Here is a 25,263-nt window from a genome sequence, read left to right on the forward strand (position 1 = left end):
TCCTGCGTTAACACAGCCAAAGCACATCCATCACGTTCATGCACATACAACACAAAGGCCTTTTCATAATTTGGAGTTCCTAAAACCGGCGCCGAACACAGCGCGGTTTTGAGCAAGTCAAATGCTGTCTGGTGTTCCAAAGTCCATGGCAATGGGAAAGAAATGCCCTTTTTTGTCAAAGCCAGCATTGGTTTAATCGTTAACGAAAAGTTAGGGATCCACAATCTACAGTAAGAAGCCATACCTATCAGGGCTCTAACTTCCTTCTGCGTATTTGGGGCAGACATGCCAGAAATAGTTTTTATTCGTTCAGTTGTCAACCTTCTTCCCTCCTTTGACAGGAGATAGCCTAAATAGGCGACCTCCTGACAACAATATTGGAATTTTTGGAGTGAAGCTTTGTGGCCATGTTTTGCTAGATGACAAAGCAACAACATGGTGCCTTCTTTACAAGCATTCTCAGAATCAGAAGCTAAGAGGAGATCTACATACTGTAACGTGCAAGTAGTAGGCAACTCGAGAGGATAGAGCTGCTCTTTTAATGCCCTACTATAAATACTTGGACTCTCAGTGTACCCTTGTGGTGCACGAGTGAATGTGAACGAGCGTCCACCTAGGGTAAACGCGAACAAATACCTACTATCCTTGTGTATAGGAATACTGAAAAACGCGTTTTTGAGGTCAACAACGCTAAAGTAAGTGGCAGAAGCCGGAATCATAGTTAGTATCGTTGTAACATCAGGTACAATGGGAAATTGAGGAGCCACAATTTTATTAATAGTACGCAAATCAATTATAAACCGAAAAGGAATCGCATTATCACCTTTTTTGTATACTGGCAAAATCGGGCTGTTACACAAACTACCTGTAATTTCCTCAATTACACCACGATGTACAAAATCAGAAACTATACATTTCAAAGCCTGTTCGCCTTCAACTGAGATCTTATATTGTGGAATGTGAGGCAATTTTACTCCATGTTTCAGAATAATTTTAACAGGTTCAATTTGAAGAATGGCCACATCATTATCATCAATTGCGCATAAGCATTCCGGAATATTACTGAATTCTGGCGGTAAAGGTCGAGTCAAAAACTGAGAGGCGAGTGATTGCTGAGGTGAAATTGTTAACCGAACTCCGTCCGGGGAGCAATGTATTACTGCATTCAATTCCTTCAACAAATTTAACCTGAGCAAATTCTCCCCACAGTTTGTAGTAAGTAGAAATGGACACTGCTCCGTGAAGGGACTCAGTGTTATCGGTACCGGCAAAGAAACCGGACAAACTACAGGTGTGCCTGAAAACCCTACGGAAACATTGGACTGCCCTGACAGGGGAATGTTTGTAACCCGTGAATGATCAATGGAACATTTTTGTGCTCCCGTATCTACTAAAAATAGATGCTTCCTATTTCCCACCGCCATCTCAACGTAGGGGCCTTTCTGATGAATGGGAATAGGCGTTGGTTCCAAATCCTGCTTCGGGCAATTCTAACGAAACAGAACGTCATCAAAAGGAAGCTCTTCAGAGAGGTACGCGGCAGAAGGGTGATCAAAAATGTTTCTATTATCCACATTCGAAACTTGTTTATCCTGTGAAGAAGGTCGCTGTGATTCTGGCGCAAACTGACCTCTGCCAGGGCCCCCTACACCTGGGCGACCTCTGGATCATCTACCGATGTTCCCAAATGACCTTTGCTGCAAGGTCGGACATTGTGCGCGCCAGTGACCTTCCTGTCGACCATAGGCACACTGGTTAATGGTTACCGGAGCCAAGGGCATACTTCCCTGTGGAACGTGTTGACCTCTAAATTGATTACCCCCTCTAGGGTTTCTAACAATCTGTTGTAATAGTACTTTTGTTTTCAGGTCACACTTTTTTTCTCAAGTTTCTCCTTTTCATTATTCACATGATTTTCATAGTACTGAGCCATGTGCAGTACTTCTGATTGAGACTTCGCCTGCCAAGCACTTTCGGAAGACATAATCTGTAACTGGATGTCAGGCATCAATCCACGTACAAATTTGTCGACAAACACCCTTTTCCCTTACTCTGTGCCTAAGTCTTGTCCACTGAAATCTGAAAATACCTGTTCAAACCGATTGAAGAACTCGGTAGCACCCTCAGACTTTCCTTGGACACAGGCCGTAAGCTTGTCCCAAATGATTCTTTTTTCAGGAACTATAGTTTAAAATTTTACAATAATCCTATCAGGCAAAGTTAATATCACTTGAGGCGGTCGCTCCCCAGCTGGTCTTTCTCTGTCGAGCCTAACCATGTTATCCCATGTATCTCCTCCTAACCCAGGTACATCATCTACAGTCCTAATCTGTTTCCACAAATCAACTGGCAAGAGTACGGGAAATAATAAATCAATATCACTTAAGGTGAATACCAATGATTGTAAGACCGACTCTATTTCTTTATAGAACACCGTCGGATTCTTTCTTATATCAGGAATAGATTGCTTTATGGTGTTCACTTCCTGTCTCGAGAACGGGACGTGAACAAACTGCGATACGTAATGTGCAGGAATGTCCACAGCGACTATTCCTCGTGCAGCATTGGCCGCAATCTCAACTTTTGGGACAAATGTCGGAGGGACTTCTCTCATAGGCAACTGAGAAGTAGATAGCTCCGAACGCTTACTAAGCAACAGAGCCAAATCAAGCGCTAAGGCAGTCGAAGAAGTATCAACCGAAAAGGCTCTCTTATAAACACTCAACAATTCTGCGGGACAACAAATCTTTCTTTTTACACACTCATTCTGCAGGTATTCTACCATAACCTGTATAACTTTCTTTTGCATTTCTAACGTATACTGACCATACGTGTCATATACTTCATCTGGAGTTATTGACATATCCGAAATCCATCTTATCGCATCCTTTGTACAAATTCATGCTTCCTCACCTTTCAATTCACGACGAGGAGAAAACCGTTTCTGTAAGAACATAATACCTAAACTATCACCACCTACTTCTTCATTCTGTAACTCTTCCAACTCCTTCCTATACACAAAAATCCCCTTGACATGCTCATATACTTTCTCCGTAGTATCTCTAGACAACGCTAAAGCGTTCAAATCCCGTAACCCTTGTGGGAGATCTGCATCGTTTAATCTATTCCACATTATACTCAAATGAATTCCTAACCCTTCAATAAAAACATTTTTCTCAGGAATACCTTTTTAAATTTTCGAGTGTGGAAAAACCATCAGCTTGTTCACCCTTCTCCATACAATGTTTAGCCCAAGCAATCAATTCATTCTTTTTATCTGGGGACACAGTATTACGAGTCACAACCCTTGATCCCTCTCCCTGGTCTACTACAAGCGATGCAGAATCACTTGGAAGAGGAAGAGTAGGCACATTCTGGATGTCAACAGGTGGAGGCAAGGGGGCAGGCAAAGGAGCGACGGCTGGAAGAACAGGAAGAACAACAGAGAGGGCCAGAGGAACTATAGAAGGAGGAATAACAGGAAGGGGCGTACGGGGGTGGCGCAGAGGCATCAGGCCTTCGTTCATGCAAAAGTTTGCTAATCAATTCATGGGACGTATGAAAATCTTTTGAAGGGTACATTTTCTGAATGCCTAATTGAAACGCTCTGTCCGTGTTCCTAACTGATTCCAATTGTTTATTTTGATCATATAACCGTGCCTTTTCGGCACTCGTCATATGTCGACGCATATGTTCCTCTCCACTCTTTTGTTGCTGCAGAGCTTCTGTTTTCCAACTGTGCAATGCGTCAAATGCTGCCGGTCTACCCTTTTTCTTTACCAATACAGACTCTAGATATTCTATACGAGGGATTTCAAAGCTACCATTGGTTGGCCACCGAAGATTAGAGTTATGTCTGGTCTGTCTGTGCCAAATGTCATTAAATGCTATACTACCAAAGCCTTTCTTACAGTACATAGTACATGCCGGCGACCCCTCCTGCGGTGCGGGACGGCTATCTTCCAAAGATTGTCTGTCGCTGCGGAATAATGCCCTGAAGCTGGCAGACAATTTCCCAGGCATATCGGAATTCTGGTGTTACCTGGTCAAATAATTGTGCTCGCGAGTACAATGCGCCAAATTCAAATTGTCAGGGTTAAATTAAGAATCGGGTCACGATTCACCTGACCAAAGGACTGGGAGGCCCGATCGGGTTACTAAGGACAATTCTAAGGACCCACGTGTCTGGTGATTTCGGCAAATTTACCCACCTCGATATATGGACCCTCGTCAAGACGTCGTCTCGGACTACAGCTCACCGTTCAGGGATCGGATCGTGCTGTTCTGTCGAGGAATTAAATTCTCGTCCAGAGGGGCCGTTTTGCTGGCACCGTCCAATCCCGGTCCGATAGCCGAGCCAACCTTCAACGAGACGAAGTCAATCTTGAGGGTCCCTATTCGGGCGCCATCTGTGGAATCAGAAAATACAATATTAAGGCTTTTACACCATACAAAGAGAAATACACCAACACGGGCTTGTAAAGATTCCCAGAATCTTTATTGCAATACTGTACAGTTTACGAAACAAAGTACACAAATAGCTATTTGGCCGTCAATACATCACAGAGACCACCAGCAGGTTCAATGTGAGCAGTGAACAGGAATTGCTAGCTGGACATCAGCGTATTTATACAGTTTCTTCATAACGATGTCCAGCCTCCTACAAGTTAATCATGTACTGGGCTAGGGTTCGCGCCAGGTTCGTTCCTAATTTACATATCTTGTGCATGCGGTTTACTTCTTAATACATTTACTAACAAGCACTATTATTCTCTGGGTTTAACTTTATACTCTTTACACATTTGCTTCATTGCAGGTCAAACAGATGTTTCGCATGTCATGTTTAAATAGCATTATTGTTCTTGTATACTTGTAGGTTAACATCGCCGTTTCAAGTAATCCCCTGATCCCGAGGTCAACAAAGGACAAGGTCTACATGACCCTAACATGTAGCCTGCAGGCAGGTTGGACATTAACTCTCCTACAGAGGTTGAAGAGGTCAAAGTAAGAACAAGAGAAAACAGGTCGGCCATTTTAGGCCACAGGGTGACTTTGCACGATAAACTAAAATGGCGGCTTTAACCTAAAATGGAGGCTTGATTCACTTAAGGTCACGGCCTTGCAATACGGATTTCCTCACAAAGCGACTGGGCATAGGCCAACATATACAATGAGGACGAAACAATATTATATCAGTTTTAACAATTTTACCTGCAGTCTTCATCTTTAGCCACTCACAGCTACTGAGAACAGCTTCCTCGAATCTACACGCCTCCCAGACAGAACGACCTGAAAGAGGAAGATAGAGGCAACATTAAAGAAAGCAGTAGAGACATTTGCAAGTTACAAACTGCTCAAAAGGCTTACCTGGCTGGTCGCCTCTCGGCTGGCACCACTCCGGACATTCCACTCGCGCTGAAGAACACCGCGACCTACAAGGAAGGAAAACACAGGTTAGCAAAGGCAAGACTTCGCAGTGCTGCGCATAGCGCTTACTTACCGCATCATTGCGCTCTTAATACACCATCATTTACCAGCGGGGCTCAACCAAGCCAGTTCGCCGCGCTGAAGCTCTGCATAAATAAGGGAGAAAAAAGAGACATTTTAAACAAAGAAAGGCATGCAGGATAGCAACAAAACTAAAGAACAGCAATAAGACCTACCTGAATAATATCAAACGGGCCGGCATCAGTGAAGTAACTGGACCGCACACCCCCATGAAAGACAACGTGCCCCTGCAAAGAAGGCAGGATGGAGAGCACGCCTAACTCTACCACAAGGTGAGTAGAGGGCCCAGAGGGGCTGAAATCATACAGAGGTGGAGGGAGGATACTTACCCTGTTCGCTCAGCCTTGAAAACAGTCCTCCTGTATTTTCAGGCAGAACCTTCCCCGCAGATCACATCTGGGCAAAGCTGAGAAGCATACCAGCGAGTAACCCGGCTGGTTGGTGTCCCTGTGGATACCAGATGAGCGTAACGGGGAGCGAGAGGTGGCCCCAGCTGCTCCACAGGGACAATGGCGTCTGCCAGGGTGCTCGGACCTGAAGAGTGAGTGACCTGTGGTCTAGTTCCAGAAAGAGTGCATTGGGAGTCCTGGTCCAGGTGTTGGGACCAGCTCTGGTGTAGGGGGGGCTTCAGACTGTGCGTAGCCCGGCTGGTCAATGGGTTAGTGAAGGACTGGACAACTGGAGGGCCTGTGCTGACACAAACTGGGTTCAGTGAGTGATATTCTTGGATCCCCTTGATGTTCCCAGAAAGGGTAAGGCCACAGTTGCGTGCTGAGCTGGTATTGGTGAGTTCGGAGGGGGGTCCCAGCTGAGGAGAGGGCTGGGATCTCTGCTGTTGGGACAGAGACTTGGGGAATGTGGGCTGACATTGGGGGAAAGGTAGGTGGACAAGATTCATCTCAGAGTAGACACGATGGATGAGAGGGTGCAGGCGGTTGAGCATAACCAGTCATCCCTCGATACTGCGGATTTACAGATGGACATGAGGATGGCAGAGCTGGAGAGGAGAGAGCGGGGGGAATCGCCCTTAAGATGGATGATTTGGAGAATCGAGAAAGGAGGAACAACCTGAGATTTTTTGGAGTGCCTGAGAGAGAGGGCCTAGATGGACCGGGATCTGCAGAGGTTCATACACAAAGCTGCGACAGTTTTGTTTGGAGGTGACACCATCAACGATCCTAAGATTGACAGGGTGCATAGAGCACATGGAGCTGGTAGAGGTCCGAGGTCAGTCTTGGCTCGCTTACATAATTACCCAGACAAGCAGAAGATATTGGAAAAAGCGAGGGGGTTTGGTACGGTGATGCTGGGTAATGCGAAGATTACGATTTTTCAGGACTAGTCCTCCCTTACGTTGGCTATGCATGCCCCTCACGAAATGGCTGAATGAAAAAGGGTGTCGGATACAGGTGGGGGTTCCCTTTCTCCATCTCCTTTGTGGTGGATGGATACAGTTACAAACTGGTCAGAGGATGACATACAGCGGGTCTCAGGAGAGCTCATGGGAAGTGGTGGGTCTGTACGAGTGAGGAGCAAAGGACCTTGAGGACAGACAGTGGGGTATAAAAGGGCTGAACAGTCCCAGAATGCCTGGCTCAAGGAACCACCCCCTCCACACCCCCAAGCTGGGCCTACCTGACTCTGGGGACTCCATGCCTCAATGTGGGGCCATAGTTCCATGTTGCACATACTTGAGGTTCTCATCTTCTTTGTCAGGGTTTGGGAATAGGTTGAGGTTTAAGGAGTGACTTTTATGTTTTGTGGGTGGTGTTTAGAGGGTAATGTATCATGTTCGTGCCCTATTCTCAGCGGCCGTAATGGAGGAGGGAAATGGTATGTGAATGGTGGTGTTTCTGGCTAGTTTAAGGGGGAATCTCTGTAATAGGGAGTTGAAAAATCGTGTTTTTGGGAGGCGTTTGAGGAGTTGACACGTTGGAACGGGTTCTATTGGTGGTCTGGTGTTCGTCCAGTGATGTTAACTGGAGGGAGCCGGGCGTCGCAGGGGGGGGGGCAAGAGGAGGGTGGTGGGGGAAGGGAATGGGGCTATGGTTGGGGTGCAGTTGGGGAGGGGGAGTGTTTCTTTCAAGTTTTTATGACCCAGGGGGAAAATATCTGGTATTAGAGGTGGCCTGTCCTGGTGGAGATGTTTGATGAGAGACAACGGTGGACCTGAACAAGAGGAATAGGGGCGATTGTCTTCAAGTTTACACACTAAATGTGAAAGGACTAAATTCGCTGACTAAACAGTCCTTAGTTGCCAGACACTTCATAGAATGGAGATAGATGTTCTTTTCCTTCAGGAAAGTAGGTTCTCAAGGGGAGTGGAAAGAAAGATTCCATGTGGGCTCTTGGGCCAGGTGTACTGGGGGTCTGGAACGGCGAGTAAAAGGAGTGTTGGTATTCTGATACATAAGAGATTGAAAATGGAGTTGGAGAAAGTCTGGATGTGTGAAGAGGGGAGGGCAGTTCTACTGTCTGGTCTCTTGAAGGGTTGTCCGATTCACCTTTGTGGCGCTTTACAACCCCAACCAAGATCAGTTGCGTTTTCACAAACCCATGCTGGCGAAAGTATTGAATGAAGGTGCAGGTCATTTCATAGTGGGTGGAGATTTTAATATGTGGGTGAACTGGCAACTGGACTGAAGGGCCATGGGACCAGCCGGTACAAGGTCCCCCTCGGTGAGTGGGGAGGGACTTCAGGCGTGTTGGGACTAGCATGACTTGTGTGATGTGTGGCACTTCTTCCCTCCCCAGGAAAAGGGATTCACTTTCTACTCCACACCCCATGGGACCTATACTCGCATAGACTACCTTTGCATCTCGAGAGAGCTTATGAGCACTAGGTGCAGAGATCCATCCAACTACGTGTTCCAACTACTACATGGTATCCCTAGACTTGTCTTGGTCAGATCTAGCCGCAATAATTCGAAATGGAGATGCAACGAGGCCCTGGGGAAGGACCTTGTCTTTTGTGAGGAACTTGAAGGTGCAATATGGGTGTACTTTGTTCTGAATTACACATGGGAGATGATCAGGGCGTGGTGTGGGACGCGGGGAAGGCGATATGGAGGTGACGTGTAGGAACGGAGAGAGGACCATGTTGGAGAACAAGTTGCGGAAGGAGATGGGGGGGCTTTGAAAAGACGGATACAGGAAACTGAGGAGGGAGCGGGGGACTGGATAGAGGAACTCAGGGTAAGAGTGAGGAACTCTTGTTGCTGGAGGAAGCCAAGATAATTCAGAAACTCCAGTTACTAAAGCAGAAATATTATGAAAAAGGGGACAAGGCAGATGCCCTGATTGCAGTGTGTCTGCGTGGCCAGCGTGCTGACAGATGGATATTGGGGGTGGAGGGTTTTGGGCGCATGCTTGAGACATCAAGGAGAGGTGTGGTTGAAACTTTTGCAGACTTTTACGAGGAATTATTCAAGGGTGACGAATGACCAGAGGGGGGCAGGATATAGGGGCATACCTGGGAGGTATGTTATTACCAATGCTGTCCCCATTGGAGGTTGAGGAAATGGATGCCCTTAATACAGGGGATGAGGCCTTATCAGCAATCCGTAACCTGCAATTAGGTTAGGTGCCGGGGCAGGATGGGTATACAGCTGCTTTTTACAAAACGTTTGTGGCCACTTTGGCCCCTAATTTGGTCAAATTATATTATACTGTCTTGGAAACTTGTATAGTCCCTGAAGACCTTTGTGAGGACTCTTATCTCGCTGATACACAAAAAGGGTCTGTGGTTTGTACCATCCGATCTCGCGTCTCAACGTTGATGCAAAGTTATTTGCTCGGGTCCTGGCATCGAGACTTGATATGCATATGCCAAGACTGGTGCACTCCGATCAAGTGGGTTTCCTAAGGGGTAGAAAAGGGGCAGACATGATGCGCATGTCACTGCACTTGATTGAGGGGGTCCAACATGGGGGGGGGGGGAGGATAAGCTCACGCTTTTGTCTGTCGATGCGGAAAAGGCCTTCGACAGGGTCGACTGGCCATTTTTTAAGTCAACGCTTGTCCGTTTTGGATTTGGGCCCAGGTTTTTGCATGGTTTCCTGGCATTGTACTCCGACCCGGTGGCCTGTATGTCTGCCAATGTGAATTTTTCACGGTGGTTCGGGTTGGGTCGGGGTACGAGACAGGGTTGTCCTCTCTCACCGATTCTTTTTGCTCTCTCCTTGGAGCCTCTGGCCCAGACACTACGCGATGAGCCCTGTGTGGAAGGGAACCCTGTTGGAGGTGTAGAATATAAACTGGGTTTATACGCTAACAACATCCTGTTACATCTTGGGAACCCAATGTCTTTGGTCCCGGCGGTGGTTGAGATAGTATGGTGGTATGGCACCCTTTCAGGTTTTAAAGTTAAAAGAGGGTACTCTTACGTCCCGTCCCTTTCCTCCATACTGTATGGGCGTCCCTTCCAAGGGACGGGAGACTAAACCTTTTTCACCAGAAAAAACCTTCTTCCCCTTTAAATTTAGAGGCACGGGGGTGTGGCCCAGGGAGCATGCGCTGCCCTGACTCCGCCCTCCGGCGCCACATCTCAGTCCCCTTTTCCACATCGACGGGAACGGGCCAAATTCACCAGCGCTCCTGGGTTTGGCTTCGGCCATGTAATTCCACATGCGGATACTTCTCTTTGTCTTCTTTTTTGTCTTTTTATCATTCAGGTACTCGGTCCTCAGGCGTCACGCTCCTCCCCGGCGCATGTCGACTACTACAGGGTTTAGCAGGTGTCCATCCTGCAACAGGCTCTTCCCTACTTCAGACCCCCACGCCCTCTGCCTACGTTGCCTTGGCCTAGACCACGGCTGTCAATCGTGTTCAGCGTGTGACTCGCTGTCCTCAAAAGCGCTGAAGAACAGACTAGCCAGGTGGAGGGAGCTCTTCCAGAAGTTGCCTCCAGAGGACTTCAAGAACTTCGTGAAACATCGAAACAGGCCCAAGGTAGGGCCGATATTCTACATCGCACCCCGCAAGGGAGACTCCTTCCCAGGGACCGAGTCTGCTGCAGCTACCTGCCTCTGGGCTGAGGGATCCGTGGATCCTCCCGGTGCCAGTGTTGAGGGACCGAAAGGTTCTTTTACCGGGTCTTCACCCGAGGGGTGCCGCCCTGATACCGGCACCATGGCCATGGGGCTATGCCCTAATACCGGCAATACGTCAAAGTGGGCACCTAAACGCAGCTCTACTGACCCCCGGGTCGAGGGTGTCACACCTACCAGGCCTAGGCCCGAGTAGCAGGGTAGGCCTCGTGATCCACACGCAAGAGTCTTGGCGGAGGCCGGGCCCAATGGGCCAAGCAACACGTCACAGGCACGTGGCAGGCAGCCCGACAGAATGGCCGCCGCACCAGAAAGACGCACCCGTCCAACGCCATTCCAGGAATTCAGCAAAGAACGAGTGTCAAGGTGGGACTGGGTTCAACCAGGTACGTGGCCTACAGCCTACCCCTCTTATGCGCAGGGCAGCTTTCCTCTGCATCCGTATGGACAGGGTATGCAGCGGCCATAGCAGCCTCATGCTACCCAGTCAGCACCCGGTGCCACTGCTTCAGTCAGTGAGGAGTTTTTCATCGAGAGGTTCCTCAGCCTCATGAAGTCACCTCGGATAGCTGTTATCCTCAAAGACGCCATCAGGGAAGTCATTCCTGCCATGCTAGCGGCACTACAGAGCCCTCTGTTGGCGCCCCAGGCCCTGGTGCAGCCGGCTCCCCAGCCGACTCCTCAACCTCTGCTGCCTCCTCTGCCTCCGGCCGTGTTCCCTGTACCCCAGCCTCCAGCGCCAACTATTCCTCCACAGGATCCCCCAGATCTGCAGAAAATGGATGAGGAGGAGGATCCGGACACGCCATCCTCAGCCAGGGCCTTCCACGAACGCCTCAGCCAGGGCCTTCCACGAACATCTTGCTGGTCTGGCGGAGTATCTGGGCCTACCCCAACCCGAGGTCGAGCAGCCGGCAGAGGGGGTTCTGGCTGAAGTCCTCACACAGCGTCCCTCTGCCAAATCGGGGATTCCTATGCAGTCTCCCTGGCCAAGAAGGGCTGGCTCAAACCCAACTCAGCCCAGCCGGTTTTTAATCGAAGCCTGGACGCCAAGTTCAGGCAGATTGAAAGGGATACACTCTTGGTTTCGGCCCACCCTCAGCCACACTCCTCAATGATCGCTGTGGCATCACTATACTCCAAGCCTCAGTCGTCCTCAGCCTTCTCCTCTGCGGTGCTTCTAGGCAAGGAGGAGAAGATCTTGGAGGCGTATGGCAAGAAACTCTATTCCAACGCTTTTACATCTGCGTCAGGCCAACACTGATGCCATGCTGGCAGCCGCCAACCAAAGATAATGGCGGTAAATTGTGGACTCCTCCTGGAACTCCCCGCCCAGAGACAATCACGATTTAAGGCGGGGCTAGCCAAGGCTAAGCTGGTGGCACATGACCTCATGGAATCCACAGTGGCCCATATTGACACCTCTGGCCGTGCCATCTGTATTGCCACGGACATGAAAAGGACAGCCTGGCTCCAAAATTCAACCCGAATGTCCAGGAACTCATACTAGATCGACCGTTCGAAGGGGTGGGAGGGGCTCTTCTCTTCCTCTACGGACAAAGAGCTGGACAAAAAGAAAAGCAGCTCACAACAGCTAAGTCTTTATCCATCCTTAAGACCACGCCCAAATCGTACACTCAATCTCAGCAGCACTCAGAAAGGGGTCATACGTACGGAGGGTTCTGTGGCTTTCAGGAACGCAGATCCAGGCAGCCGGACCACTGCCGTCTCAGAACCGGCGCATGCAACAAAAAGGGTGGTGGTTAAGGACTTTTTCCAGTCCCATTCCTCAGCGACAGCCTCCGAGGGAAAGAAGGCATGATATGCCCCTTTGGGTTCACGTGGGGGGCAAGCTTGCTTTCTATGCACATTTCTGGCACCAGAATTTCATGGACCCCTGGATCCTCTCCGTAGTATCCACGTGGTACCGCCTTCCTATCCCAGCCTCTCCTCCCTCGGCTCCGCTCCCACAGGTTGGGACAGCAACTCTTTTGGCAGAGATCCGGTCGCTCGTAGAGAGCCAGGCAGTGGAGGAAGTCCCAGCCTCTCAGCGAGGCTTTGGCTTTTACTCCAGGATTTTCACCATTCAGAAAAAGAAGAGAGTTGTGCTGGACCTTTCCACCCTCAACCTCTCCTTACCCCTGCAAAAATTCAAGATGGTTACGGCAGCTTTTATAGCGGAGACATTGTACAAGTGAGACTGGATGCGCTCCCTGGATCTGAAGGACGCGTACCTTCACGTCCCGATTTGGCAGCCCCATCGTTCTTTCCTACATTTCCGGATCATGGGTTACCATTTTCAATACAAGGTCCTTCCTTTCGGCCTCAACTTGGCCCCCAGGGTCTTTACTAGGCTCATGAATGCGGTGGTGGCCCTCCTCAAAGCGCAGGGCCTCCACATCTACCCATACCTAGATGACTGGCTCGTCAGGGCTACATCTCCGGAAGCGGTTCACCACTCTTCCCATGCTCTTATGAACACACTGCATGATCTGGGCTTCTCGCACAATCTCAAGAAGTCGCAGCTGCAGCCTACGCAGACTCTGACATTCTTGGGCCTTATCTGGGATACGTGCTCCGAGAAGGTCTTCCTGTCGGAGGACAAAATCTCGGCCATCACGAGGGCCACCGCCCACTTCCTCAGCAGAGAGTTGACCTCAGCATTGTAGTACCAGCATCTCCTGGGTCTACTGGCAGCGGTCCTATTAGCCGTTCCGCACACGAGACTAGGGATGAGGAGGATTCAGCTGCACTTCGCGGCCTCATGGAACCAGGAGCAGGGCTCTCAATCCGAGATCAACGTTCCTCCATCCCTCCACCCGGGCCTGAGTTGGTGGTCCAGAGACTGCAACCTACGGATGGGCAAGCCCTTCTGGCCGCCCACTCCGCAGGTCACAATCACCACAGATTATTCGTTTGAGGGCTCTGGAGCCACCCTGGACGATTTCTCGGTCCACGTCACCTGGACTCGACAGGAGCAGGAATAACACATCAATTGGCTAGAGCTGAATGCCATCTGGCTGGCGCTCAGGGCATTCCTACCACTTCTCAGGGGCAAGGTTGTCCTCCTCCAGACGGACATCTTGACCAGCATGTACTACGTCAACAAGCAGCGAGGCACAAGATCCCCTCCTCTGTGCAGACTTGTGATCAGCATGTGGGAGTGGGCCCTGGAAAACGACATTTGCCTAACGGCAGTTCACCATCCGGGGGAATCCAACCTGGAAGCAGACAGGCTCAGCAGACTGGGAGCGGACAAAAAGGAGCGGCAGCTGAACAACCTCGTTATTCAGGAGATTTTCAACAGGTGGGGCCACCCCCAGGTGGATCTCTTTGCCACCTGGCGCAACAAGAAGTATCTCCAGTTTGCATCCTGGCAAGGTCAGGGCCCCCGCTCTCTGGGCTACGCATTTCACCTCCAGTGGACCGGCTCGAAAGCCTATGCCTTTCCGCCCTCTCCCCTGATTCACAGGGTAATTTGCAAAATCAAGGAATCTCGCCAACTCCTCATGGTTGTAATAGCTCCATGGTGGCTGGCCAGGCCATGGTTTTCGGAGCTCCTCAGCCTCTCGGAAGTACCCCTGATTCACCTCCCAACGGGCCCAGCACATATGCTTGCACAGCAGGGGGGCAGGGTCATCCACCCTGCGCCAGAGAAACTAACCTTTACAGCGTGGTACCTGAGCAGGTAATGCTTAGTTTCCTTAGCCTCTCACAGGCCAATCTGGAGATCATACAGTGCGCCAGGAGCAAAGCTATCAGTGCCCTGTACAAAAGCAAATCATCAGGCTGGTTACAATCAAGACGGCCTTACTAGTCGGCCTCACCTCAGCTCGTAGAGTCAGCGAAATCCAGGCGCTGGTCGCCTCGGAACCATATACTACCTTTCACAAGGACAAGGTAGTCCTGTGGCCACACCCGCCATTTCTGCCCAAGGCTCCGTCTGCTTTCTACTTGAACGAGGAAATGGTCCTTCCTGTGCTTTTTCCTGAGCCCAAGGACGAAGCACAGAGAGTGCTGCACTGCCTGGATGTCAGGCGTGCCTTGAAATTCTACTTGGACAGGACCAAGGGCTTCTGTAAATCGGACGCCCTGTTTGTCACTTTCGGAGGCTCAAGACCAGGCTATCAGGCCTCTAAGGTTCCATATTCCGCTGGATGGTCTCTGCCATCAAAGAAGCGTATGAGGGCCAGCACAAGCCGCTCCTGGCCAACATGCATGCCCACGCAGTCAGGGCCAAGGCAACGGCCATCGCATTCCAGCGCCATATCCCTTGGCAAGTCATAAGCAGGGTGCCCACTTGGGCCTCTCTCTCGGCTTTCAGCAAGCATTACTGTTTGGATGCCGGCTCTAGATCTGATGCGGCCTTCGGACAGGCGGTTCTCAGGAACCTATTTGCTTAAGGGGGGCCTCTCCACCCTGGGGCTACAATTAGTTGTAATCGCCCTTACAGTATGGAGTAATTACAAGTTACTCACCGTAGTGACTAACGTACTCTTAGTCCATAGTCCCCTTTCCTCCATACGTCCCACCAACCTCCCCCCTAATAATGCTGCTGTCATTAGGCAATGTTAAATCATATTGTCTAAGCGTCAATGGGGAGTTGAGGTGTGGCGCCGGAGGGCAGAGTCAAGGCAGCGCATGCTCCCTGGGCTGCACCACCACGCGCCTCTAAATTTAAAGGGAAAGAAGGTTTTTTTTTGGTGAAAAAGGTTCCGTCTCCCATCCCTTGAAAGGGATGCCCATACAGTATGGTGGAAAGGGGACTATGGACTAAGAGTACGTTAGTCACTATGGTGAGTAACTTATAATAAACTTATATATCCATCGTGTTCCCATTGGACCAAATGGGGGTTGAGGATAGACCGAATCTGGCTATGCTGGGGATGAGGATCGAAGGGGACCAGCTGCGTTACTTGGGTATAAATGTAACACGGGACACAGGTGACTTATATGAAGCAAACTTTCCACCCCTCCTAGTGAGGCTATTCGATCTGGAGAAATGGGGAAAATTGACAATGTCTTGGCTGGGGCGACTGAACTCTTAAGATCAACTTCCTCCCCAGACTCGAGTACTTATTTAAGATGCTCCTGATTCATATCCCAGACTCCATGTTCCGTGAGGTTAAGGGCCGCCTCCTGAGGTTCCTGTGGCAGGGTAAGAAAGTGAGGGTGGCATACCAGGGCTTGGTGCGCCAAAAGGAGAGCGGTGGAGTGGGCTTTCTGAAAGTCTACCTGTATTACAAGGCGTCACAACTCAGAGTCCTGATCCCGCATCTAAGGGAGCGAGATGACTGTCAATGGGTGGGCTGGATAATTTTCATCTCAGACTGGCAACAGGATAATAAATATGGGTACCAAGAGACCGGCTCCTGAGAAGGATCACGGGGCACCTTATCTTGGGAGTAATTTGGAATATATGGAGGAAGGGCCCAGAAATTAGGGGCGTCATGACATGGTCATCCCCGCTTAGTCACCTGTGGGCCTGGGTATCAGGGACCGGATACCGAATTTGGATAGGTTCCATGCCTGGTTTCATGCGGGCCTGTTGCGGTTTGGTCAGCTGTGGACGGATGGCCAGTTTATTGCGTTGGTGGATTTGGAGAGGGTGCTGGGAATAGGGAAAATTGTTGGTGTTCTCATATTTGCAGTTGAAAGGGGTAGTCGCGGCCAAGCCTTGGAGGGACTAAGTGCAAAGAAAGCTTACCCCCTGGAGTAGGTTTTGGACTAGAGTATAGAAAGGAAAGGTCTGATCTCTTCCCCATGTGGGGCTTTGGTGTAAGCTTGTAGGGGAAACACGGAAAAGCTCAGGCGCAAGGGGAACTGGGTCTCGAATTGGATGATGCGCTATGGCATAGAATGTGTTGCAGGGTGTACAGGGTCTTGATAGCATGCCACTATAAACTTCCCACGTGCAAGCTGCTTAACAGATGGCAGTATGACCCAGTTTGTATCTCTGGGATGTTTCCGGAGGCGAGCCACCTGTGTTGGCATGAATGCGGGGTGCGTGCCAATTATTAGCACATGTGGTGGGGTGTGAGAGGCTTCACATTTACTGGGACGAGGTGCTTGGGTGGATTAAAGAGTTGGAAGGGGTCTCCAGAACAAAGACGCCGTTGTTGGTTTTGTTCGGTCTGGACGGTAATGAGGGGGGGAGTATAACAGTTTGCTTCACTTGCCCCACTTTTTGTTGTTGGCGGGGAGGGCATGTTTAGCGACGCACTGGAAAAGGTTGTGGCTCCCATGTAAGAAGGAATGGATAAATGTGGGTAAGAACATATATGTGATGGAATGAATCACAGCAGCGATACACGGGAGAGGTCCAAACCTTGAGATGGAATCGGCTGAAATTTCGGGCCAGGAACATCCTATGTGAATGCGAACTGGGGATCTGGGGCTTGTCGGGGGACTCTGGGATGGCAGGAGGAAGCGATGTGGGGGACTGTATTCTATACTGTGCAAATGGGGGGACAGTCCACTGTATAGGGGTGCAAGAGAAAAATCAGTGGTTCATGTGGGCAGGACATGACTAACCTTGACAACTTTGGTTGTACCCGAGTCAAGTGGTGGCAAGGGATGCGGGGGGAGGGGTGTGGAGTACACACATTGGGGATGTTATGGGGGGGGCATTCTTAAGTGGTGGTTTCACGGTTGCTCATGTTTTCTATTTGGCTGTATGGTGTTTGATAATATTTGAAAAATATGAATAAAGTTGAATTAAAAAAAACGAATGCATAAAATGCTGTTATACATTCCTTGGCGATTGTCAACCTTAAATGTAACTGTGGAGCAGGGTTGTTCAGTGGCAACAGAAAGGATGGTCAGCACTATTTCAAGTGAACTGAGATTGTATCATGAAACTGTGTGTGATAAAATAACATTTCAGCGTGTATAAAAGGGTTAGCTGGGAGATGGCCAGCAGTGAGTCAAGCTGTTCACAGGGATTGTGAAATCCAATGCGACAGATGCATCCCAGCCTAATGCTTTGCATTATATTCAGAACGATTAATATGTAATGGTAGCACGTTCCAATGCTAAGGAGGAAGGAGCAAAAGCGAGAGGAAGCATTTGGAGGTTTAGCGACAGAGAGATTGAGAACGAGAGGGATTGTAGAAGGAAACAAGGGAACAAAGATAGAAGCGGGCCAGGCCATGCAGGGGCCTGGATTGTGTCTTGGGTACGTGGGTACATTTTAAAACCTAGATGGGATGGGGTAAGGGGATAGGATAAGGTAGGGGAAAGTAGGTGGCCGGGGGTCTCCCCCCATATAATAAAACAAATTCAAAGAAAAAAGCATTTGAAGATTTCACCTTTAGGCGAAGTAGATTCAGTGAAATCACATACATCCGGCAGAAGGTGGGGGTCAACGTGGGTGGAGTTGGCAGAGGGGTGTCGGCAGTCTGAAAATATGGGTGCTTACTGCACACTAAAAGAAAAGGCACCAAGAAAGGTGGCACAGGGAATTGATGCCCTGATCAATGCTACCGCAGTGTAGCAGTTGTGATGAATCCCAGGATGTTGTCACTGGTTCCATGGGGGGGGAAGCCCCTTCCCATGAGGCCAGGGAGGTGAGGCTTCTACCCGATAGTCCCCCTGGGGGTGGTACTCAGCGGGTGGATCTCATAGGAAGGGATTCCCTCCATGGGACCAGTGAGAAGCACCTTGGGATAACAGTATTCCCCAACTTCCTATCTGCCCACTCCTTCCCTCAGCACTTCTCAGTACCCAGTACCCTGTAGTTCCCCACGCTTAACTTCCTCAACTCTACAAAGGGGAATTGAAGTCTCAAGAAAATACTGAGACGAAGAAGAGTGTTACTGAACTACATAGAGATCAGGAGTTCAGTGCTGTGACGAGAAGGAACAGTGAAGCAGTAAGGATTGTTGATGGGAACCAGAAGCGCAGTTTAGTTGTTGGCCATACGTAATACAAATTAGAAGATGGACTAACTCGGATGTCAAGCCTGCCCCAGAGGAACTGACAGCAAAGTTTGAATACTGCAAAGGAAGAACCATAGGAAGAAGCTGTAGACCGGGAAAACAGTGGAAAGAATTTGCAGTCTGTGAAGGTGCTGCCACGAACCGGCAGAGCCAGAGAAGCTAGCGAGAACCCAAGCACGAGAAATACTTGGGACGCCTCCAGGTGCCAAGCCACACAGCCCGATATGCTGAAGGTGAAACAGGGTCACGGAAGACAGCGCAAGCAGAAACAAGAGAAGCAGATAGTTGGAGGAGCCCGATCAGGGTGCAACGCAGCCGAAGCCCAGAAATAGGGTACAGGTGTTCACTGGGTCCGTGAGGGGTGCTGGAAACCGAACCAGGGGAACCTAAGGAGGCTCAGGGACCCAAAACAAGTTGAAGCTAATGACACAAGGGTCAAGGACCCCAAGAGGACTATCAAGACCAACCAGTATGTCACATCATTGAATACTTGGCAGGAGAGTGCGCCAAGTGTCCTGGAGGGCCAATGTGAAGGGACCTAAGGGAAGTGCAGAAGATATGTCTGGTCAGAAACCTGAGAGAAGTGCAAGGAGAAAGAAGTTGAGAAGAACTGTGTAATATATCCTATGCGGAGTAGTTCTGGCAGGAGAGTACACCAGGTCTGTTCAGTCGGACAGTCCCACACACCAGGGTCTGGGACCCATATGAATGTGGCAAGGCACACACAAGCAAGCCACAGGGGTCAGGCATCCATATAAAAGGAAGAGACACTTCAAAGGGCCTGAGTCCCAAAGAAAGTCTGGGAGAACACAAAGTTTAAATGGGTCTGATACCCACACAGTTCAGGCAGAACCTGTCGGCGAGAGCCTGAGACAGTCCAGACGGATTTGGGGTACATGTGAGAGAGTCGGGTAGAACCAGAGACGGCCCAGAGGTATCTGGGTCCCGAGTGAAAGAGTCGGGGAGAACCCAAACCAACCCAGAGGAATCTGGGATCCAACGGACAAAGTACAAGAGGTTGAAACACTGGGTCAAGGACCCACTTTAAAAGGAATATACATTTGCTGGAGTGCTGAATTCTACAGTCAAGTCTGGTAGGATAGTGACTCAGACGTGGCACTACAGTTTTAAGTTGAAGCAGGAAACCAGGGGAAGGGATTCCCCCCCCTTTTTCAGATACTTGGGTATTGTGTTTCTAGGGCACTCATTCGGACACTAATGATGTCACGATTTACATCACACCCTGTATGCCAGCTTGTAACCCCAATCCCAAAGATGGTCTAAAGGCCCACTTGGGGCTGTGGCAAGTTTTTGCGGGAGAGAATTGTGGCGTACCCAAAGCATGGCTCTGAAGAAAATTGGGTGTCTGTTCTTTAGTGCAAGAGAAATTACTTGTGAGCAACTGACCGGTTTACTATTGGACAGTCATTTTGTCTTGGGTCTACCTTTCTGGGTTAATCTGTGCATCAATGCTTATTACCCTGATATGTATGATAAAAAATAGATGGTATCTAATATCTTCCCTAACCAGTTTTATCACTAAGCCAACACATGTTTGCCCTTGCAATATAGTATCAATTATACTCTTATAAACACATTGATAATGCTCTCCCTCTCTCTCCTGTTCTCTCTTGTTTAGCATGGTATGTTCTTTCTCTTGTAAAAAGAATATGAGCATGAAAAATAGAATATTCAAACAATATACAGTTCTGAATAATAGCAATAAAGTAGAGTAGATACCCATCATCCTACCCTTGTATTCACTTCTAAAATGTTAAAACAACCGCTCAGAAATGTGTGTAGCCATTTTGGCCCATTAAAACGGAAAATCATGCTCCTAATTCTGATGCTGTGGATTGGTAAACTCAGGGACAGGTGAGGTTATACAGACCAACCCCTGGAGAATCCAGTAGGTAGAAAGGGTTAACCACTGTCAAAATGTCCATGGTTTCTATGGGCAGTTAACTTAAAAACAATTTAAAAGCAATGTAGGGATATGGATAAAAAAGGATTAAGGGTACACAAATCCCCCTGTGTCATGAATGGCTTTGTATGCCTATAATATGAACATCTCTAACTCCAAGCAGGGCCACATTGCTCTGCAGCCACAAATGAAACATTCCTGTTAACTTTCATAGGGATGCATTTTACAAATGTGCATTCCTACTATTTACTTTGACAGCCTTCTCCTTTCAGACACAATTGAAAATATACAGAAATAACCTTACTGAAAAATCGAGGTGGTGCCATGGCTGGCTGCAGTCTGATGTAGTCACAGAGCCTTGACTTCTGAGCCCCCGAAAGAAAACCCTCCAATGAATAGCCTTAATGATCCTTAAATTCCTTCCAAGCCCTTATAGAGGTGCTAGTAGAATACCGTGAGGTCCCTCTGGAGACGGTGATCGTATGGTGAAGTACAGTGGAAGCTGGCGAGGTACAGGAGAGCGGGGGAGTGAACGGCCACCATCAGCCGCCAACTTGTCAGAAGGCAGCAGACTCGCAGGCGGAGATCTAGGGGGTGAAACTCAGTTGCCCCCAACCAGGAACTGACACAGCAATGAGTAAAGAGTGCACTAGTGGTGGTGATCTCTCATTGTGCCCCATGGAGAATGTAGGTGAGGGGAGAAGTTCGAGCCGCGATATAGGCATGCTCTGAGACGACACACGGCTGGTGGAGGAATAATTGGAGCATCCTCCACCCCCAGGGCAGGGAACGGAGGAGTGCGGGGAAAGGCTGCTGCCGACCACCATCTTTTCTGGGGGAGTCCAACCCCAAGCAGGAACAACACTGTGCTGCGGTGCACCCCCAACCAGACATTGCTGTGGAGATGATTGGGGAGTGTGGTGGGGATGGCATCCCCCCCCATCATCCACCCGGAGCCGATGGGATTGGTGGTGAGGGTTGTGTCGAGGCACAGACGCGCTGTGGTGCATACGGCCACTGAAGGAGCGGATAGGGTGCCCCCTCGGTTCACCTGACCTACTGAGGACCTTGGGAGGCCACCAGACAAACGGCCATAATAGACTTGAAGGAGCAGTGATTGTGCACTCCTGGCCACGCGGGAAGAGAGCAGGTTGGGACAGCGAGAGCACGAGGCAGACTTCTCGTGGAAGTGGGTCCCCCACACACCGACGTAGGGAGAGTGTGTAGTCTGGGAGATTTCAGGACCTGGAGCCTCCCTCTTCGGTGGAACCCTATCAACAAGGAGGGACTGTCAAAATAGACCCCTGTCCACCCCCCATAGAATCCAAAAATACCCTCTCACACCCCACCCCCCTTGACCACCAGGGCGGACCCCGTTCGGAGGCGTAATCTGGTCCCACAGACTGAGAAGAGGCTCAACCATAAGTGGAGGAGGGGCACAGACTCACTGCCTACAGAGACCATAATGGTACGAGGCCAGCAAAAGATACACGAAGCCTAAAGCAGGGCAACCGTTGGCTGGGGAGGTGAATTTGGAAGGAGGTCATTTGGAAATGGTGGGGGGGGGTCACTATGGAACACTTGACGGCAGCAATACAGGAATCCAATACATCATTGGAGGGGGAATATTCAGAAAGTAGGCATATGTCTCCTTGGTGCAAACCTACCTGCTGAAGGCCATCGAGAGAGTAACAGAGGGTGGAGTAGAGGGTGAACATGGCAAAGCTGAGCTTGCCCTTGTGATGAACCAGAAATGAGACTCAGACACGAGGTGTTCATGGTTTTGGTCAAAGCCTTTTTATTAAAATAAAAGGGGTGGGGATATGCCTCTCTGTCCTTGCATTAGAGGTGTGTCCCTACCTATAACCAAAACGAAAGATCTGTCAAGGTCAGATTGTCCAAAGTAAAACTGTCCCGTGTCCAAAGTACTATTCTGGCCCTCAAACTCTAACAAAATAAACTCTAAGGTGAAAGGGATAATGTCTTTGCTCTTCCATGATGAAGACCTGTTCAAAACAGAAAAGGTATAACTCGAACTCAGCAGTTCCAGGATAGAGTTCTTTATCCCAGAGGGTCGTTCCCTTTGCCCTGGATTTCTCTTCCTTCTGTTGTAGATGCAAAAGATATTTAGTTTCTTGAGTTTCTCTTGTTTCACAACACAATTGAGACACAAAAACAACTGAACGCCGTCTCGTAACACTTGCAAACACCCAGGATTCCTAAATTGGCTTCTGGCGTCCCTGCAGCGTGTTTTCCGGCTCGGGCAGCTTTCTTTCTCTTCCTTCATGAGCCGGTTGGCTCTGCGACACCTTCAGCTCTTCTGTCTCTCGGTCTGTCCTGAGAGCATCAGCTTTCTCTCTCCAGCAGCAGTGCGCTGCAGTCAGCTGTGGCTCCTGTTTAAATCTCACGCTTACAGGTACTTTCTCAGAACAACTAGTGCACAGCCTGTACTCTTGGTCTTTTCCGCTATGCATTACTCGGCTCATTTTCCTCATCCCAGGATTCCCATTGTTTATGGGAATTGTAGTCCATCTTTGTGTACGTTTTCTCAGAAGTCTTTAAAGGCAAATTGGTTCTGAATAACTTGTAAGAAGAGTCTGAGGAGATACTTTCATGAATCTTGGGGGACAAGCCAGATCTTGTGGTTTCACATGCAGATCTTGTTTGAAGGTCAACAGTACCTTTCATAGGAAAATGAGGGGAGGTGTTAAAATATGCCATGAGGGCATTGGGTATGGATGGAGTAGCCTGAAGAGATGAAGGAGGATACCATGCCTTGTTTGATGGTGTCTCACTACTCCCCCAGAGGTTGTCTTCCTCGTTGTGATACTCCATCATATATCTCTCCTCCCCCCCCCCCACCCAGGGTCAGGTAGCGGCTGCTGTCCCCTGGCCACATGGGGAGAGGTCAGCGCCAGGAAAGTAGTGATGACACCATCGGATTCATCACATCCTTCCGAGGAATCAAATCTGGGTCTGGTGGACCCAACTAGGGCCCTGGAGCTGAAAGCGAAGGTTGCAGAGGGCACTCCCAGAGATGCAACATGTGGCTGGTGGGTGTGCCTGAAGGTGAGGAAGGCCCTAGCGCAGAACTAAGTGCAGAATTAAATTCTGTTCAAGCTGAAGCTACGTGGACTCTAAAAGTTGGGTATCCAGTGATTTTAACGAATATAAAACAGAATGACTTTAATAATGAAACAATAACAACAAAAAATATTGTTAAAAAAATATATATATATGAGGTGGGGTAAAGGGTTAAAACGGGTGGGGAGGGGGTTGAGGTGAGTTTTGACAGAAGGGCAGCCCTCCTGCCACTCTTGTTCCACCTCTGTATTATTTAGCAAATGCTTATAGAAACACTCTTCTCCTTCACACTTCTTTGGCTTTAGCAATGTATGTGTTAGGCAGAAACCTGTGCAGTTCCCTTTGGGAACACTGCAAAAGATTTAGGACTACAGGTGTTAGCAGTAAACCCACTTGGTAGCAGTATGTACCACCCATATTTACCTGGTAGCTGTGGCTGAGCAGTCAGACTTCACTCAAGAAGAGTTAGGCAGTATGCAAAGTATACACAATAGTATAAGCAAACACTGACCAGAGCTTTGGTATCAAAGTATATAATTATTTATTTAAAAACACACTGTTTGAAACACTCCAGCACTCTTATGGTAAAACACTCTAAACACAGTCACTATTATGATATATACATCCCTTATTCCTTATCAGACAAGTCTTAGTTAACACCACTTATTTCCAGACAGAAGTGAGCGCTTAACTATAGATGGCACTCCAATAAGTTCATGAAGAAGGGAGGGAAAAAGCCAGAATATGTGAGATACGCCACTCTAAGATTTAGGAACACTTTTAGGAAGGCAGAAGAGCAAAAGTCACTGGTGAGCCAAAGTCCATAGGCTGGGCCCACTCTTAGAGAGAGCAGAGCACAAATGCGCTCAAGATCACACAGTTACACTAGGCTTTGAAAATCTTGCAGAGAGTTCGAAAAGAGTTTAGAGAGGCTCAGAAAAGTTTAGCCAGGGTGTCCCAGGCTAACCCAGGTTCGAAAGCCAAGGGCTAAATCTACCCCGTACAGTCGGTGGCAAGGGAAGCCAGGTGGAACACGGTACCTTAAGTGGGAAGGATCCTCCAGCGGTGGCAGTTGTTCCTGGCAGCAGGTGCAAGTCTCGGCGTCGTCCAGAGGAAGAGAAGATCTCGACTTGGAGGAAAGATGAAGGTTGTTGCACTGCCAGGGAAGAGACCAGCCGTGGAGCTTTCCGGTTAAAGGTATTACCCTTTATTTCGCAGTCGTGGTAAAATGTGGTATTCCGGTTGCCGGGGTGCTTGGCACAGGCAAGGCGGCCACGAGATGCGTCAGGAAAGCGAAAACACGGTGAAACTGGTTATCCCCACCAGTCAAAGGAAGAAGACTCTCCGGCTGGAGATCTCCTCTGTCGTTGGGAAAAGTGGTGAGACGGTTCCGCAGGGCTCCACCGGTGGTGTCGTCGTAGCAGGTCGGCTCAGCTTCTCCCTCGTCGGATTCTTAGGTCCTGTGGCGACTTCTGAAGTTCCAGTCACAAAGCCCTGCTTTTATGCTGAAAACCCCAATTCACTCAGCCTAGCTGTCACTCAAACATGCTAAGTGGTGAGCCGGCCGGCTCACCACTTGGGCCAATCAGGACGGAGTGCGACTTGAGTTGCCTAGGCAACTCAGTCCAGGGTGCCTAAATCCCCCTCCACCCCTCCTAAGTACCCCGGACAGAGTGGCACCACTTTGGAGGGCTTCTGTGGAGAAGCCCGCCAAAAAAGTGGAACAAAGGGCTTGACATGGTTTGGAGTCACAGAAGAG

At 49.3% G+C, this 25,263-nt stretch overlaps 1 protein-coding gene across 2 annotated transcripts in view; it reads left to right on the forward strand.

Moving 5' to 3' along the window:
* Positions 1-25,263, forward strand: part of FAM161A (FAM161 centrosomal protein A) — a 325,438-nt gene that overhangs the window by 159,276 nt on the left and 140,899 nt on the right. The gene's annotated exons all lie outside the window — the stretch shown is intronic.

The sequence above is a fragment of the Ambystoma mexicanum genome, chromosome 4q (genome assembly GCF_040938575.1).
Source record: "Ambystoma mexicanum isolate Mex_15411 chromosome 4q, UKY_AmexF1_1, whole genome shotgun sequence".
NCBI classification, from domain to species: domain Eukaryota; kingdom Metazoa; phylum Chordata; class Amphibia; order Caudata; family Ambystomatidae; genus Ambystoma; species Ambystoma mexicanum.